This window comes from Rhinolophus sinicus, chromosome X (assembly GCF_036562045.2).
Source record: "Rhinolophus sinicus isolate RSC01 chromosome X, ASM3656204v1, whole genome shotgun sequence".
NCBI lineage: Eukaryota > Metazoa > Chordata > Mammalia > Chiroptera > Rhinolophidae > Rhinolophus > Rhinolophus sinicus.
This window is the reverse complement of record NC_133768.1, coordinates 64,849,047-64,859,994: the sequence shown is the minus strand read 5'-3', so window position 1 is coordinate 64,859,994 and position 10,948 is coordinate 64,849,047.

Here is a 10,948-nt window from a genome sequence, read left to right as displayed (position 1 = left end):
ACAGGGTTGAGGTGAGATCTGTACCATCCAATATGGTCACCGCTAGCCACATGTGGTGATTGAGCACTGGAAATGTGGCTAGTGCGTGCAAACTGAGATGTGCTGTAATTGTAAAATACTCATGTGTTTTTGAAGACATAGTATGAGAAAGAATGTAAAGTGTTTCATTAATAATTTTTATATTGATTACATGTTGAAAGGATAATATTTTGGATATGTTGGATTAAATTAAATACACAGCAGGTCCTCGAATAACATTGTTTTGTTCAACGTTGTTTCATTATAACATCGATGAAAAAAAAATTGATGCCCAGCTGGGGGCATTTTCTGTGTGGAGTTTGCATGTTCTCCCCATGTCTGTGTGCCTTTTCTCCAGGCACTCTGGTTTCTTCCCACATCCCAAAGACGTTGATGTTAGCTTAAGTGGCATGTTTACATTGTCCCATTATGAATGAGTGCGAATGTGTGTGAGGGGCCCTGCAATGGAAGAGTGTCCTGTACAGGGTGGTCCTGCCTTGTGCCCTGAGCTGCTGGGAGAGGCTTTGGCCACACTCGACCTTGCACTGGAATAAGCGAGTTGAAAAATAATGATCTTACTTGTTTTTGTTAATCTTTCTTGAATATATGTGCAGCTCACATTTATTTCAATGTTTAATGTTAGAAGTGTCTGGGGTCTTTATTTAAAAGCTTGGAGATGTATTTGTGACCAGAAATATGCCATATGAACTTTTGTTTATATAAATTAGCCTATGGTAACATTGGTTTCCTATACATCCTTTCGCTAAGGTCTCAGTTTCCAAGTTAAGTGAGGATTTATTATATTTAAATTAATGTCACTGTTTCTATGTACTTTTTAAATGTAGCTGCTAGATACTTTAAAATTATATCTGTGGCTTGTATTACATTTCTAGTGGTCAGAGCTGATCTAGATAATGGAGACTTTCAGAGAATGATGAGTTAAGTTGGGATGGCTGAAGCAGAGGTTGGGAAAAGTGGGCCAGGCCAAATTGTGGAGGGAGTTGGCTACTCAGCTGAAGAGTACGAACTTTTCATTTTGTATTCACTAGTGAGCCACGACAGGGCTTCCAGTGTGAAAATCAGATGATCAAGTGGCCGCTGTAGACAGGGATGAAAGTACAGTTGACCCTTGAACAACAGGGGTTTGAACTGTGTGGGTCCACTTATATATATAGATAGTTTTTCAATAAATACCTGTACTGCTTTTGGTCAGTGATTGGGAGTCCACGGATGTGGAAGGCTGACTCTGTGCATCGATCTACACAATTTTATATAGGGGACTTGAATATCCATAGATTTTGGTATCTGTGAGAGGTCCTGGAGCCGATCTCCTGTGGATACTGAGTGAAAATCTAAGATTTTGGAGGGGGTAAAAAGTTATACTTGGAGTTTTGACTGCACGGTGGGTCAGCGCCCCTAACCCCCACATTGTTCAAGGATCAACTGTATAGGCAGGAAGGGTAGTTAAAACAGTAATAAAGGAGTGACATACGAGGGTCAGTGATTGGGTGGTAGCTTTGAAGTCAGAAAAAGATCTATGTAAACTATACAGTGAAGGGAGAATTGATAGAACCGAGTGGAGTAAAAGATAACCAGAAGTTTTCCAAAGCTGGTGAATAAAGCATGCCACTGCCTTGGGGCAGCCGGATGACTCAGTTGGTTAGAGCACGAGCTCTAAACAACAGGGTTGCCGGTTTGATTTCTGCATGGGATGGTGGGCTGCGCCCCCTGCAACTGGATTGAAAACGGCAACTGAACTTGGAGCTGAACTGCGCCCTCCACAATTAAGATTGAAGGACAACAACTTGGCTTGGAGCTGATGGGCCCTGGGAAAAACACACTGTTTGCCAATATAGTTCTGGAAATACACACTGTTCCCTTTCCCCAGTAATGTCTTAAAAAAAAAAAAAAAAAAAAAAAGCATGTCAGTGCCAGTGATAAACATAATCAATCCTGGGGAAGAAGTTGGATGAGGATTGCCTAGAAGAGAAGATAATTTTGATTTTTGTCTGGGTGAGCCTGAAGTGGCTGGCTGAAACATGAGATTAAGGGTATGAAAGGTTTTTGGGTCTAAATAGAGGCGATCGTCGTGGTGGTCAGATACTTATAATGATTTGTAGTTGGCATTATATAGCATTTTAATATACAAAATGCTCTCACATAGATTACTTTACATTATTCTTACAGTAATTCCTGTCTCAAAGAGTTTAAGTAACTTGCCCAAGATCACATAGCTACTTAGTGACCAAGGTAACATGCTAACACTCTTTATTACTGTAATTGGGGGAAAAAATGCCAAGGGAAAATGTAGAGAAACCTTACACTCTAAACTATACATTTTCAGTTTCCCCAAGCTGCTACCTAATTTGAGGGCAGGACTGACCCAACCCTAGAAAAAGCACCTTAGGTTCTCTTCAGTTGTTTTAAACATAATTTTTAGAGATGAAAAAACTGAGGCCCCAGGAAGTTAAGTAAAATGTCAAAAATGTCTATTACTAAAGAGATATAGGTGGGACTCAGACAAGGGCCGAAGGTAGATTGCATTATTGTTTCCAGACATTAATTTTTCCTCTGTTACAGAGCCCATCCCTGCCTCCTGTTATGAGCCCATTCCCGCCTCCTGTTATGAGCCCTGCTGAATTGATATGGGCTTGGTCTTAGAATTTGCTTTAGCCAATGGAATGTGAGCCAAAGTGACTTGCCACATATGATCATAAGCAGTTAAGAGCCATGGCATGAGTCAGCCTTTTTCGTTCTTTTCCCTCAGTCATAAGGCTGGCACGTCCCAGACGAGAGCTCCTCCTTCAGCCAGCGTCCTAGAATGAAGAAAGCATAGGAAGCACAGTGTCCGATGACCTGTAGCTGCCACATAGACCTTTGCTATGGCAACTGAGGTTTGGGAATTGCTTGTAGCCATAGTACAACCTAGCTAAAGCTGACTAATGCGCTACCCCACTACATGGGCTTAATTCCATTACATTTACTTGATACAAATGCTCACTTTTCACCTGGTTAACTTCTACTCACCCTTTAGGTCTCCAATTATGTATCACTTCTTCAGACAGGCTTTTCTTGACCACTTGGTGTAATTTAGACCACCCTTTGCACCATACACACATACACCATTATTGTCTCCTATACGACCTGTATTTTTTCCTTCTTAGGCACTTAACGCAATTGTAATCATAGATTCGTTTACCACTGGCATGCTCCATTTGACTGTAAATCGATGAAGAGCTGGATCACATCTGTTCTGGCTCACTACCATAAGGTGCCTATCACACGGTAGTTGCTCAGGGGATATCTGTGGAATGAGTGATGAACAAATTAATAGCTTACTTAGTGTTAACATGGTTCGAATCAAAAAGGTTGGGGGATGCTGCCATTAGGGAAGTAATGCTCCTAAAGAACCTGCTGGATGCAAGGATTAAATGCTACTTTATTCTTTCTTGTCCTTCTCTTTCAAGGAAACTTTGAAAACAGCAGTTCTTTTCAAAACCCTTAAAAACAGATTCACTCACCAAAAGACTTCTATGGCCTTCAGGTTTCGTGCCTAATAGCAGGGAAGCCTGCAGATAGAATAGAAGGAGTCCTTTGAAAGAAAAGAGGACTGTTGCCATTAAATCCTTAGTTATATGGAGTTAGAGAGTCCCTCGCCCTTCCCCTTCTGAGTGGTTGATGCAAACGGGAAGGCGGGAAGGAGAAAGAGACTACAGGGGAAAAGGAATTCTGCACTCGGTATAGTGGATGCCTTTCTGGCCCAAACCAGAAAAATCAGGCCTACTTCATCTTGCCAAGAAACAACTCAAGAGGTGGCTCTGGACTGTATCACACCAAGCTGGCAATCAAGAGTTTGAAGACTTTGTGAAAAACTGTCTACTTCTTCAAGACAGCAACATACATACAGCCACATGCTCAGGTGCTGGGAGGCAGGAGGAAGCAACAGTTCTGCAGTTTAGATCATGAAATCACTTCTACGGAGAAACCCCCTTGTATGGAGGTCCCACAACTTTAATTGTTGAAACACACAGTGAAGCCTAATGTTAAGTATCTTGTGTTAGTGGGTGGAGTCAATGACCCATGAGGTCGTTTTGCTATTAGGGAAGCCCCTTAGTTCTGTGACCCTAAAGTTCCTGACTCTGTGACTGCAGAGCACACAGCCAGGCGAGGTTACTTAGGCAGGGCAGGAGAGGGGAGCTTATAGGAATATACTGCATTTTTAGAAAGTAAAATAAATGTAGTGAAAAGCGGGCAGCATAATTGCCATGACTTATACCCCATGACATTTGATAATAACAAGGTTGGTACATTACAAATAAGTTCCACATTTACAACTCTGCCTCGATATTTACACTTATTAAATTGTTTAGGGAGGCGGTTCCTGGATGCTGGAGGCCCATATATAAAACATATTAGCATAATTGGAGTACAGCCAAATCCCTCAGTGTACGTTGCAGATACTTGTTAAAAGCTTGACCTTGGAGGAAAAACCCTCCTCCGTGTCTCCCATCAGTCATCAGCTCCTGAAAGCACTCCTCTGAAATCAACTTCCCGTCATCCACAGTTGGGGGAACTTGTCCTCAACGCTGACCTTAGGCGGGCCCTCAGTTCCCAGGACAATGATGAAGGCTGTGTTCTCACCTGGATGAAGAAATTAGCTATGAGTTTCCATTACCTGTACCAAACATTCCTTTTCATTTGTTTAATTCACCTAGAGTTGACACTACACATTAATTCATTGAGCAATTGCTTTGTGTAAAGGCCCAGAGATGAATGAGACGGTCATTGCCACCGAGAAACTTAAACTTTATTCAAGGACATAGACAACTATTTCCAGTAGAAGACTGAATGAAATAAGGGCCGTAATAGGAGTATGAACAAATTGCTGTGGGAGCATAGATGACACGATTTATTTTAATGAAGCAAGGAGAATTAAGGAAGGCTTCAGAAAGGTGGCATTGGTCCTTGAAGGACTAATAGGAGAAAAATGGTGAAGTTGGGTGGTTAGGTCATACCAGACTGACGTGCGTGTACATAAAATGGCACGAAAGGTATATATATGTTGGGGGGTGTAATCATGTTTGTTTATCATTGGCAAGTTCCAATGATAAATCCAGCGCAGCGTGGCTGAAGGGATGGTGAGGAGGTTTGTAAGTTATGTTTGAGTCTGCTCCTGGGAACTTTGAAGCCCATGCTAGTTTTGTTCATTGAGGGGGACAAACATTTTTGAAGGGGACCAAACCTTTTAAGCAGCAATCTCTAGCAATGTGAAGGATGGGTAGAAGAGGTAAGAGATTAAAACAGGGAGGCCTACTTCTGTGCCTGACTGGATATTAGGGGAGAGGGATAATACAAGATGCTTCTGGCATTTCTGGCCTTAGAGACCGGAAAAAGTGCAGTGCCCATAATGAGACAGGCAACCTGGATTAAAGGATCAGTTTGCTGGAGAAGCACATATTTGGTTGGGAATATACTGAGTTCAGTGTGTAAAGGATAGCTATCCTTTACAGGGGGAAGGTTCTAGGATTCAGGAGAGATCTCAGAGTCAGGTGCTGGTAGGGAACTGTTGAAGCCGTGGGGAATGGCTAAGATGACCCTAGCGGCAGGGAGAATACAAATGGACACTGTAGATTCTGGGTTTAGGGGTCATGTGAAGACAACCACTAATAAAGGGGACTGAGGAATTTTCTGAGTGGTGCAAGAAAACAGGGCTAGGTGTACTTTGTGGAAGAGTGGGAGAAAGTAAATAGGATGAGGATTGAGAGGAATTCATAGGATTTGGGACTTAGGTGGTCAATGGTACAGGCTTGAAAGAGAGATTCACAAGAAGGTTGCTGTCGTTTACTAGGATGGAGACTTGAGGATGCTTGCAGACTGAGAGGAAATGAGATGATGGAATAATGGATATGAAAAGTGAAAGTTCTTTCAAAAGTACAAAGCACCACACAATATAAGGTCACAGCAAGTCAGCTTTTCATCTCAGATGTTCTGGAGTCAAAAAGTCATTGACATCTAAAAGTCACTTTCATTTTTATCATTATACTGAATTCTGCTAAGGAGCCTTACTCGTGACCCATTTCACTGCCCTTTCCTCCCTCTCCCAAACACCACCATAAATGCTAACAGTTGTTCAGCGAGGTAAAACACTTCTTTACTTGATTTTTGTCGGCAAGTCTAGGCCACTCTGCTATTGTATGTCGTCAGTTTCCAAAAACTTTTCAAAGAGAATACTCATAGTAGTTGGATATTTTCAACTTAATTACCATTGTGATTCGGGAAAATGGAGGGACAATAACAAAAGGTATTTGTGGGGAGCGACGGGGGGGGGGGGGAGATGGAGCAGATTCATAAACCAGTTCCTCTTCCAAAACAAATTATTAGCTAAAATAAAGCCATTCAGTGTCACATGTACCCAGCAGTTGAATGTATTGAGAAGGGAAGCCTTGAGGTTCTTTGAGCGGAAAGGTAGTTAGCATAAAGGGAATAGACTTGGGCACGGTTTAGAAGTTTGAGAGATTCCTGGGAAATCTCCTCCAAGAGTGAAACAGGAGAATTAGCTGTTCTTCTAGAGTAATAATTGTTCAAGAACCTCTTAAATGTATGGCTTAAAATATTAACCAGACACTTAAGAAGGCCTAGTTACGGACCAATTGAAACTTTTCCCATAAATTGTACTTCATCTAAATGCCTCTCCTGTCGCTAAGAGATCAAAACGGAATCAGCACATTTTAATGTCCACTCGGTCTTTGTCAGTTTTTTGTATCTTTGAACAGCCATTCAGCATTTTCTTTCAGTATTATTAAAAAGAAGAGAAGGGAATGGGAAAGGGCAAGAAAAAGGGGATGAGAAGGAAAGGGAAAAAAAATGCAACCTGGAGAACTTCCCCTTGCCCTTATTACCATAACTGTATCACTGAATTTGTTTCGGTGCAGAATCGTGTTCTCTTGTCTGCTCTGTGTCTTTACGACTTGATGCTCCTTGTATATAAAGCATGTATGAACCGTTCAACAGTATAGATAATAGGATCGAAACAAATGTCAGAGCTGCAGCTGTGCGGATCCATGGTCTCACCACTGCAGAGATGAGCGCTTCTTGTGTTCAATTTTTCTGTTGGAAGTAGCCCATCAGTCACTCAGGTCTGAAGCCTTGCTGTCAGATTTGAATCCTCCCTCTTTTCATACCCTCAACATCTAATTGATTGCCAGTTCTTTAGAAGCTACTTGGATCTCTCCCACTGATGCTACCCTAATTTAGGCCCTCATTATTTATCAAAAGTGGTTTTTGCAACAGCCTCCAAGAGTCAGCTTTTTGTGACCTCCCCCCTCTGTCCTACACAGAGCTTCCAGTGTCACCTTCCTTAAGTGCTCTGTATCATTTCTTTCCTCAAACACCCCTCAGTATTTCCCTGCCATTTATAAAATCACTGTAGCCTTTCACGGACCTTACGCTCCAGTTAAATTGAATTGTTCAGTATTCCTTGCACATGCGTATCAAAATTTGGACTTCTTAGCATGCCTTCCCTCCCTCCTCTAAGACGTAAGCTCCTCAAGTTTAGCGACCACATCTATCTGGTTCACTGTTATGTTCTCAGAGCTTAGCGTCGTGGTTGGCACAAAGCAGGTGCTCATTAAAGTGACTGAATGAATAAAAGCTTCACATTTCCAAATCAACTTACCCTTTAAAATTCAGTTCAAATGCCACCCCCGCCAAAAACTATACTGACAGCTGCTTCCCACCTTAATACCTACCTCACCTCGCCTCACCTCTCTATATCTGATTTTTTTCTAAACTCCCTTAGGCCTCATTTATACTACTTTTCTGACACTGATCATTTTCTTTCCACCTTGAATTATAATTTTTTTTTTTTTGTATTTGCCCCATCTCTTACTAGACTGTGAGATCCCTGAAGGCATTAGCTATGTATGTTGAATTCATAATTGTGTCCTGAAAAACAACGTCCACTAATGGGCACTGAATGACTAGAATAGCCACACTGGACGTTATAACGAAGTAGAGAAGTTCAGGGCTTATTACTCTTTCTAATCATATGATAATAGCTCTTGTGTTTGCTCATAAACAACAAAAGGTGAAAATGTTGTCTGGATCTCAATTAGCCAAAATATAGGTGAAAATATTGGCTGTACCTCTATTAGCCAAAATATAAGGTCATCATGGCCAAAGATTGAACTCTGGCCAATTTCCAAAAACTAGGAACAAAGTCATGATTTGCATAATTCATGAATTTGCAAGTTGTTTTTCCCTGCGATGGACACGAACTGTAACAGTATTTTATTTGTGGCTATTGGGACTCTAGACATCTAAATAAATTCAGTCTGTAAATGGGATCTTTGGCTATAGCTTTCTCTGTATTATAAATCAAAACTATATAGTATGTTACATGCATTGCGTATATATCAATTTCTAGATTTCCACTTTCCTTTGAGCTCTTGGCATTAGCTCAAAACCCCCTAGTTGTGGATACTGTTTGTCAGACTCCCTGCTAACGAATTTGCCTACTTGGATCTCTGGGGGACAAAATGCCAATGTATTTGATCCCTGGAGCAAACCAATGGTTTTGTCAGGTACTTTGGATCATATCATTTATAGACCTGGTTATCACCTTGTGCTACCCTCCACCTTCAAGTCAGCCCAACTATGATGAGATTTTTTTTGAGAGCCCTTCAGAGAATAATTATCTATAATCCGTTATTACTGATTCCAGATTTCTACCCCTCTGAGCATTTGAGCCCACTTGCTGTCATTCTATGATCGAGACAAAAACAAAAAGCAAAAAACAAACAAAAAAACCCCACACCTTTTCTGTAGCAAGTTTCTCTGGAGGATGTAAATCACCCTTCTGACTTACCTGGACTTTTAAATTGTGCAAACATCTCTCCACTACTCTGGCAAGCAGCGCTAAGGACTACTTCAAGACAATCTCATGATTCCCACAGGTATGTGTGACTTTGAATACATCCCATCATTTCCACCTGACCAGGCCTTATAGAAACATTCTTGTACTTCCGTTCAGTTGAAGCTTCTCCTTCTAGAATGTTCTTACATCCTGTTTTCATAACTTCACTTTGTGCCTTTTCACTCATCCTTAATATTAATTATCATAGGCAGCAGCACATTTAATGTGTATCTTAACTTTATTGGATAAGTATGCATTACATATAGATTGCAAGTCATTCTTGGTCCTGTAAAGAGACAGATGTTTATTCCCGAGGCAAAATGAGAGCATGAATCCACAGTTCTGCTGCTACTGAAATACTTCTGGGTGTCCTGGTATGGGCACAGTCTCCCTCAATACCCATTCAAAGTTGGCTTTGCTGTCACCTCTCCCTTCAGCTGAGGGATTCATAACATCTAAAATAAGCTTGTAAAGAACGCTTCTCTGTCAGAAGTAGTTTTGTTACCTGTGTTATGAATCATACAAGACATTTGGTCAGACTCCATAAAAGGGGCAGAAGAGATACACTAGAGCTCAGAGTTGGAACCAATTATTTTTCCAAGCGAATTGGCCACAGTAGCAAAAGTATCAACTGAATTTTAGAATAGCCTGTTCAGCCATTTAACATCAAAGCATGCAGTAGCCTGTGCAGACAATAGCTGTTAGAGACAACCTTGAATTTGGCTTGAGCACCAAGGATGTATTTTAAAAAATGAAAAGTACATTTATGTGAAATGACTATGTGCAGTGAACTGAATGGTGGCTCCCGAAAGGTATGTCCACATCCTAATTCCCAGAACCTGTGATGTGACCTTATTTGGAAAAAGGGTCTCCACAGATGTAATTAAGGATCTTGAGATGAGATTACCATGGATAAACCGGGTGGGACCTAAATGCCATCACAAGTGTCCTTATAAGACAGGGGCAGAGATAGACACACAGAGGGAAAGGTGATGTGAAGACAGAGTAGAGATTTGGCCACAAGCCAAGGAATAATGAGACACCAGAAGCTGGAAGAGGTAAGGAACAGATTTCCCCCTAAAGCCCCCAGAAGGGCTGCAGCCCTGCCAACACCTCAATTTAGGACTTCTGGCCTCCAAAACAGTAAAGAGAATAAATATCTGTTGTTTGAAGCCACCACATTTGAAGTTGTATGTTACAGCAACCACAGGAACCCAATACAGATTTTGGCATCGGGAAGCAAGGTCCTGCTATGTCAAATACCTAGAAATGTGCACGTGGCTTTGGAATTGGATAACGGGTAGAGGCTGTAAGAATTTTGACGCATATGATAAAGCATACGTTGCCTTAAACAGACTGTTGGTAAACACATGAATGTTAAAGGTGCTTCTGGTAAGGGCTCAGAAGGAACAGAGGAACATTTTATTGGAAGCTAGATGAAAGCTTATCCTTGTTACACAGTGGCAGAAGGTTATCTGAATTGTCTCCAACACTTGTGTGGGAAGTAGAATGTGTAACTGATGAACTTGGTTATTCAGCTGAGATTTCCAAGTAAAGCATTGGAAGTGTGGCCTAGTTTCTTCTTGGGCTTATAGTAAAATACAAGAGGAAAGGGAGAAATTGAGGAAAGAACTGTTAGGTATAAAGGAGTCAGCACTTGATGACTCAGGAAATTTGAGCCTATTCAGATCGTAAAAGATGCTAAAATTGGGAGATTCACGGTGAGGATGGTGTGCTGTGGAGATAAAGCCAACTGTGTGGCTGGACAACCTTTGTGCTGGAGAGATTAGGCACTAACTCATGGATCCATTCAGCTATCTCAACAGAAGCCAGGAATAGAAATGGGGTTATCTGGCAAAAATCTGTGAGGTCTCTTACCTCACTATTGAATCAATGTGACATATGTGGGAGGCCCACAAAGTTTTTGAGAGTGTTATACCAGCAGAAACACTTCTAGGTTGGCCTGAAAGGGACAGAGATGGGACAAAATTTTTGGTTGTCGGACTACCAAAATTT